Source organism: Ixodes scapularis, unplaced genomic scaffold, assembly GCF_016920785.2.
Source record: "Ixodes scapularis isolate PalLabHiFi unplaced genomic scaffold, ASM1692078v2 PGA_scaffold1__304_contigs__length_218370807, whole genome shotgun sequence".
Lineage (NCBI taxonomy): Eukaryota > Metazoa > Arthropoda > Arachnida > Ixodida > Ixodidae > Ixodes > Ixodes scapularis.
The window spans coordinates 43,919,533-43,927,556 of record NW_024609846.1 but is presented as its reverse complement, the minus strand read 5'-3'; the positions used below and the strand labels follow the sequence as shown (position 1 = coordinate 43,927,556).

Sequence of the window (8,024 nt, the reverse complement as noted above, 5' to 3'; positions counted from 1 at the left end):
GTATAATATTTTTAATGAGCAATCGGGATCACGTGAGGTTAACACGCGCCCCAGTGATACATCCGTCGTCCCCCACTGCGCTTCCCAAGAGTGTGACCCGAAGTTTTTAGGTGATGGCGGCGTGACGAGAGTTGTGTTATTGGGAAGTATTGGGAAGTTTGGGAGGCACATGAGGAGGCGCCATTAGCCGAGAGCGTGCTAGGCGTGTTTTAGGGCGTTTTCACAGATTCGAGTGCGGCCAGCCACAAGCCCGATTAATACCATGGCGATGGTCGCGATAAACAAAATGAATTAGTGCGTTAGAAGAACTCTCGGTGACTGAAAATATGGTGCACGTGATTTTTGATCACGATCTCGTGAAACCAAAATCCACGAGAACAATCGACCTGATCCGTACGCCAGGCGCAAATGACCGGGAAAATGCCGTCCGAGCGGTCAGACTACGACCGAGCAAACCGGAGTTCGAGCGGCACATAAGTTTCCTGCATCGTTTTGCGTGACCCCATTCGAAACATCCGGTGCACTATATTTTCAACAATGAAGACTTACTTCCTTTAAAGGGATACTACAACGAAATTTCGGCGCTCATTTTTTCGTCTATATATGTTCAAAAAAGCAGCATCATATCGAACATACCAATATCTTGTTAAAAAAAGTCACGAAAAGGAATTTTAAAACGAATTAGACGATTAGCAAAGAGCACCTGGTGGATGTCGCTAACGCCTCGCTTGTAATGCCCGTCTAGGAACCTTGTCAGCTAGTGACGGAGGTTGTCTCGCCTCCGGCCACGACGAGAGAAGAGGGGCCAGGAGGAACTCCCCTCTTCCCGAGAATGCCTTTTGTGTGTCACAGAAGTCGCTATTGTCCCCCTACAGGATTACAGGAGATTAACCCGCCACTGAAAATTCGTACAAAAGCAGCCGCTTCGGTGGCTGGAACGACTAGGCCGTTTTCTCGACGTCAGCCTCGCCGTAGCTTTGCTCGTCCTGAGACGACCTACGTCACGATTGCGTTGGATGTCACGTGGTCTCCGCTAGGCCTTCTCCGAGCGTTTGCCAGAGTGGGCCGGTTATAACGAAAAATACAGCCACCAGGCTCAAAACGCAAACGTGCGATCGTCATTTACGGATATTGTGGATCATATTCAACCTATTTTTGAACACGACGGGAATCCCTTTAACCCTTGCGCACTTAATAAAAGTGTTTCTCTTTACCTCCTCTAGGAGATTATTTTTGTCCTCTGGTTGGCCGAGAGAGCACGTCAATCCTTCTATCTGCTTCTCGTGCACGCCCTGGCTCTGCCCGCTCCTCCCATTGTTCAAACTCTTTATATGCGGCTCTGGGCGTGACTAGAGCCACTCGATATGGCAGCGTAGCTGCCAGAGTAGCGCCACGCTTTTCCCTGTGCCGCTTCTCACCGCGATTGGTCACACGCGGTACCATAGCAACGAGCTGAGCTGGCTCGGTTTCCGTAGCAACCGAGTGACGACTCGTCACGTGACCTCTCAAGAGCCGTGATGTCATCGGTAAGATGGCAGCGCCCAGAGCTGGTGGATGCGAGTTTGTTCGGTGCGCGGAGTCGTGATGTGCCGCAGCTTGCCGACGATTTAGGGCTTCTTCGTGCTTTCTGACGTAGGCATAACGTGAATATCTGAAAGAATGATACTTTATACCCTTTCTGTGCAAGATCGCTCTGGATATTAATACCTGTGCGACAGGATCATTAATATCGCCTTAGCGGTGCTCGGCTTTCCGGATGTGTTTGAGGATAGATAAGACATTTAGCATGGAATTTTCGCATTCTCTTATCTTTAATTGAACGTTGGAGTGTCTGAGAATCGATGCGAAATCTATGCGTCGCATGTCGGGCCTTGGAAAATTTGTTTTTGCCCCAGGTAACCGCATGACCACAAACTTTTAGCGAGGAAGCTCCTACGATGTTTACGTTTTGTACTAATCAATCAGGGAACCTGGGTTCAATCCCCACCCCTGCCCGTTTCGATCTGGATGAGCATCGTACCGGCCTGCGGTTGTGTATCACTACTGCGTGGTGCACGTTAAAGACCTATAGACCCCAGGCTAGCGGTTACACTGCATTGGCTAAATTGCTTAGCTACAGCGAGTCACTCGTCGCAACTTTGAAATGGCTGACCAACTATACGCTGTATAAATATTCACACAACTCCCAAGCATACTAATCAACAATTTTACGATATGCGCAGCGCAAGTTCGTCTGCTTCTTTTAGTAGGGGTTGTGGTGACGTCAGAACGCCGAGCTCTGATTGGTTCTGAATAAAGAATAGTGGGTAGGCCTTAAGGCAGTTTGCTTTTAGGTCTACCCACTATCCTTCAATCGGAGCCACTCAGATCTCGGCGTTCTGACGTCACCACAACCCCTGCAAAAAGAAGCAGACAAATTTGCGCTCCACATAGCTTATAGGATAAAATTTTCGCATTTATCTAGCTTCCTTTGAAAGTCTTAATTTCTAAGAATCATAACGAAAGGTATACGGCGCTTGTAGGGCCTAGGGGAAATTGTTTCAGCCCTGGGTCACCGAATAATCACAGCCTTTTTTAGCGAGGAAGCTCCTGCGATCTTTAACCTTTTTTACTAATCGCCAATTTTACGAATTGGCAGTTCTGAAGATTTTGATATAAATTGCTTTCGTTGCAGTAGCTTGCATTTCATCGCAGTATTTTTTTGGTTTGTTCTTCAGGTGAAAAACTGGCGTTTGCTCAAGTGACGTATATGTAATGTCCTGCTATATAACAATGCATCAACGCATACAATTAAACTTAGATGCTCAGAGGTGTGTTCGTCTTTGCAATTAACAAGTTACAGACGTATTTATTTCTTACGATTGTAATATTTATTTTCTGTAGCTGGGCCCGTCTTGTGCTCCATAATGTCAGTGTGCTTGGTTCCAAATATCCTCTTGACAATGCCTACAAAGGCCAAAATGACGTCAGCCGACCCCAACTCACGCATTGGACACGAAAACTGCGTCGCTCGGATGTATATGCGCTCGTGAGCAATTAATTCTTTTATGGATATTTGAATTCGCTTTCCTGGTCAATGAGTGTCCTGACAAAACTTATCATCACTTCCGAATGCCAAGTTCTACGGTGTGCTTAAAAAGCACGGTGAAAGCTTGGGGTCATCGCACCGGTGCCCTAGCATGTCACGGCTGCGGGATTTCACAGTTCTCTTTTGAGTTGTGGATAACAGGTAAGAAAGAAGAAATTTAAAAATAATTTCGTGGCCCCTTTAACATAGATATGTGTGCTACACCAGATAAAAATATTGACTTTTTGAATGACGGTGAACCTCCGAACGACCATTTGGCCTGTCGGCAAGAACACCTCATATCCAGCATCCGTCTCTTTTGATGGCGTCAACGATTCTCTCCAGACCACCATGCCGTCCTTCTTGGATAAACCCCGTCGACGTCGCTCCTCACCAGTCGGTGAGAAAATCTCATCTTGAAGGGATAATCGGGTCTTGAAGAAGTATGATGCTAAACATATACTCGCTCACTAGGGGGCAGTCGAGCAGCAGTCATGTCCCGAGCCAATCGTCCTATCGTGGCCGGCGTAATCAGATTTTGTTCCATCGGAGCGAAGTCCGAAAGTACTAGGACGGTACGTTCGTCCCACGAAGCGGCCGCTATCCCGGCGGAGCCGAAAACAACTCGCCTTGTCCGTGCACGTACCATACCATAGCAGCTCTCGTCGCCCGACAATCTCTAGGCTGCAAATCGTCTCACTTTTCAGAAAAAACAGGCACCGTTCCTCCAGAGGTTCTTGCCGTACCGCGTTGCGATGCGTCTTATACCACTTTTCAATGAACGAATGGTGATATCAACTAGACTACAAAGGCTACCGCCCGGCGTCGCCAGAAGCACGGTTACCATGGCAACCTCCCAGGCCCAAGATGGAGATTATTATTAGCGCTTTTGACGTCGTGCATCTAGATAATTTTGCGTCGTGTCGCTACTCTGGTAGCTACGCTGCCATATAGAGTGGCTCTAGGCGTGACCCGTGATCTCTATGACAATTTGCTGAATCGCGTATCCACACTTGGTTGCTGCAGCGCAAGTGAAGCCACCGGAAGTTCCGCATCGGCCATCTTGGGCCTGTTATAATCCGCCTGGTTTTGCGTTTTAGAGACTGTGCGGCTGCATGCTGAAAGGCCCGGTTTCTGCTCATTCGCCGTCATTCGCCAAAGAGGTTATTGAAACCCTCGTTTAGAAGGTCGTAATCGCCTTCGTGAACCCGCGGAGTGAGTGAGTGAAAGCGATGTTTATTATATCTTTTTTTTTTTGGAAAAATCGACTGTTGCTTGTGCACTTAGTGTGCACATGTCACTGTCGATAGGAAAGGGGATTGGGTGAAAAAGAAAGGATAGAAAGAGAGAGGATTAGGTTTGGGGGGGGGGGGGGGGAGCCAGGTGCAGGGGGATGTCCTGGCCGTCGCAGGCATGTCGAGTCATAGGACGGCCCAGGCCTCAGAACGCAAAGCCTGTCGAAGTTTGATGTGGAGCCGTCTTAGGGCGAATAGCTAAATATCTTAAAGCTGCGTTGGCTAGTAACTGTGCTTCAAGGCTAGTATCGGCACGAACGTTCGGCTGAAGGAATGACGTTTCTTGTCTTGGCTGAACAAGCTGTGTCTGAAATGCAGATTTCGTAATCATGAGCTGGAACGGTAGATTGGGTAGTCGTGCCTTGTTTTGGTGTGTTGAACTGTAGGTGGTCTCCTAAAGAATTTCTAGGAGTTCCGTGTCCTTCATGTAAGTTATTAGTTTTTTTAGTGCCATGTCTGTCACAGCTCGCGTTGCCCGCGGATGCAGAAGGTCCTCCAGGCTATCACTGGAGAGTCCGAGGCGGGAATAGGCGTTATGGAGGGCAGTACGCTCGTCATTGTAGTCGGTGCAGTGTAGGAGGAGGTGCTCGGCGTCAGCGGTTTCCTGGCAGGTTTGGCAATTGGGGTTGAGATCAGGCCTGAAGCGACCTATCCACGCTGGTGTGAAAGCGCTTCCGGTCCGCAGACGGTGGAGCACCGCAGCAGTGTGACGATCCAACCCTCGTGGGAGACGGGCTGAGAACGTGCCGTCCGCCACTCTCGGGTCCGGGTTCTGTCGTGTGATGGTTCGTCTCACCAGAAGCTTGGCGTCTGAGAAACGGGGAACTGTAGAGAGCGGACATCCGGGGTCTTTGTGAGCCTGCGCTGCTAGGGGAATCGGCGACCTCGTTTCCCCTGATACCACAATGACTGGGGATCCACTGGAAGATAATCTCGTGGCCTTTCTCCCGGAGCTCGGCTGCATCTTGTGCGACTGACCGCGCCAGAGGCGTAGCCCTTTATAGCTCCGATAGTAGCCCGAGAGCCGATCTTGAGTCGCTCAGGACTACCCAGCTGAGCCCCCGTGCGCAGCCTGTCCGAATTCCCCAAAGGGCAAGTCTTATGGCCGCCAGCTCTGCGGTAGTAGAGGATGCCTGATGGGACAGGCGCTCGTGTATACCTACGGCTGCAGCCTCAAAGAAGGCCGCTGCTGTTGCCGTGCCTCCAGATGGGTCTACCGACCCGTCGGTAAAAACGCGTGTCCGCCCATCGTACTCCGCATCCAAGTGACTTTCCGTCAGCTGCCGAGCGGTTACCACTGCTGCGCTCTTCTTGGTCCGCAGCCCTGGTATGCTGATACTAACCCTCAAAGGGTGAGGATCTGTGTGTAGTGCTGGAAGTGGCGCTAGCGGTCCTGGTGTACCCGCGATGTCGCCTAAAGTGCAGAGCTGCGCTCCCAGTTCCGAATCCGTACATTCGGCGATGCCTATCAAGAGCGTGATGGTAGAGTCGCAGTTGCTCATTCGGATGAGATGTCCGAGCGCTCGTTCTTGCAGAAGGTTTTCAACGGTATTCATACCTGCTTCGGTAAGAGTGTGTCGTGACGATGCCGAACGGGGAACTCCGATGCAAATTCGTAGAGCTACGCGTTGCGCTCTCTCTAGGTTCTCGATCTGATTGCCGCTCAGTCGAATGAGCGGTAAAGCGTAGAGTGGGCGAGCCAGAATGAGACCCTTGTATAGCTGTAGTAGCATTTGTTGCGATGTGCCCCAGGTAGTTCCACCAAGCGCGCGGAGGATATTTGTGTGCGTTCGCATCCTCTGGAGCACCACCTGCGTTGCTGGGCCCCAGGATAGCCTCCAGTCCAAGGTGAGACCTAGGTACGTGACTGTCTTCTCCACTCTCACCGGGACATCTCCGATGAACAGGGTCGGTTGGAACTTTGAGGGTCTCCTTGGTGCGTAGCATAGAGCAACAGTCTTTTCTGCCGATGTTGTCAGACCCAGTTGATGCAAGTGGTAGACAGTGTTTGTAAGTGCTCTCTGGAGGGCGCGTGCCTTCCGTTGCCTACGGTAGCCTGGGGCCGTGGACCAGAGCGCCACGTCGTCCGCATAGACAGCCATGCTTATCGGGAGTGCTGGTTCCTCGCCTACTCTTGCTGCGGCTGGGAGTGATGCAATAGCCAGTGCAAACAGGAGCGGACTGACTACGCTCCCTTGGGGAACGCCATGGTCGACTCGTCGGGGCTTGCTCAGTGCTCCGCCGACCTTTACGCACATGGTGCGTTCAGTGAGTAATGCGCAAATGTAGTTAAGAGGTCGTCCGCATACCCCGAAACGACGCAGGGCTGAGATGATGATTCGGTGCGGAAGGGCGTCGAAGGCTTTGCGGACGTCTAGGAATACGGCCATCGCCGACCAACCTTGTGCTTTGGCCTCCTCCAGCAAGCTGGTGATGTCACCAATTGCGTCCGCGGTGCTCCTGTGGTGGCGGAACCCCGAGAAGCAGTCTGGCAGAGCCCCGGCCGCCTCAAGGTGGTAGACTAGGCGACGTAGCACCATTCGCTCCATCACTTTGCCAAGGCATGATGTCAATGAGATGGGCCTATAGGAGCTTAGTTGGTCTTGGGGTTTCCCGGGTTTCAGTAGTGGTACCGTGGTTGCTTCTCTCCACGCTTCTGGTATCTTAGAGGTCCTCCACACATGATTGATTAGAGTCAGCATTGCTGGGACAGCCGACTCGTTAACGTTTCTCAATGCTTGGTTGGTGATTCCGTCTGGGCCTAGTGCCGCACGGTGTCTCGGGAGAGCATCGAGAACGTGCTGCAGTTCGTGCAGGGTGAAGTCTTCGTCTGGCTGCTGCATGGGGGTCGCTGTTGGGTGACGGAACTTGCTCCAACCCTGGGGGGGCGGGCTGGCAGCCGGCAGTGGTGGAACCTCAGTAAATGCATCCGCGAGTAGTTCGGCCTTCTCTGTTGGTTGAAGGTTCATTGCCACGGCCATTCCAAGGACAGGGTTTTGGGGGATTGGGTGACCTGCTAGTGTTCTCGCCATCCGCCAGGCCCGGCTTCCTCCGGCTGGTTTGTCTAAGGTGGTGCATTTGAGGCGCCATTGTCGGCGTGCTAGTTTTTTACCGTGCCTCCTGAACTTGGCATCCAGTCGCCGGTATGCCAGTACATCTGCCGGATCTTCAGTGGCCCATGACCGTCGCTGGGCGCGACGTCTTTTTGCCCGCAGTTCTAGCCATTTGAGGTTGGGGTTGGGACGTGTTGCTGGCACTCTTACTTCGTGGGTGACCTTTTGGAGGACGCGGGAGAGCGTTTCCGGGGTGAAGGATCGTCCTTCTTCCAGCGCTTCTTCGAGCAGGGTACGGAAGCGATCCCAGTCGACGACGCGGCAAGTCTTCAGAGGAGCTTTTGGCGGCCTTCCGATGACAATGGGTAGATGATCACTTCCCCAGCTGTCTGCCTGAGGAGTTGCATTGAGACGTAGGGCCCAAGTCGTGAAAGTCAGATCAATTACGCTTCCCGTCACTCCAGGCCGTACAAATGTCGGGTTCCCACTTGTAATATTTCTGAGGTCGAGCCTATCTAGCATTGCCTGTAGCTCTCGACCTCGCCGAGAGTCCTTTCTGTCCCCCCAGGACTGTGAATGGGCACTGAAGTCGCCGGCAATTATAACCTC

The 8,024-nt window shown here is 51.8% G+C and overlaps 1 pseudogene; it reads right to left on the bottom strand.

Moving 5' to 3' along the window:
- Positions 1-4,821: 4,821 nt before the first annotated feature.
- LOC121835697 lies at positions 4,822-6,464 on the bottom strand (annotated as a pseudogene).
- Between the last annotated feature and the right edge of the window lie 1,560 nt (positions 6,465-8,024).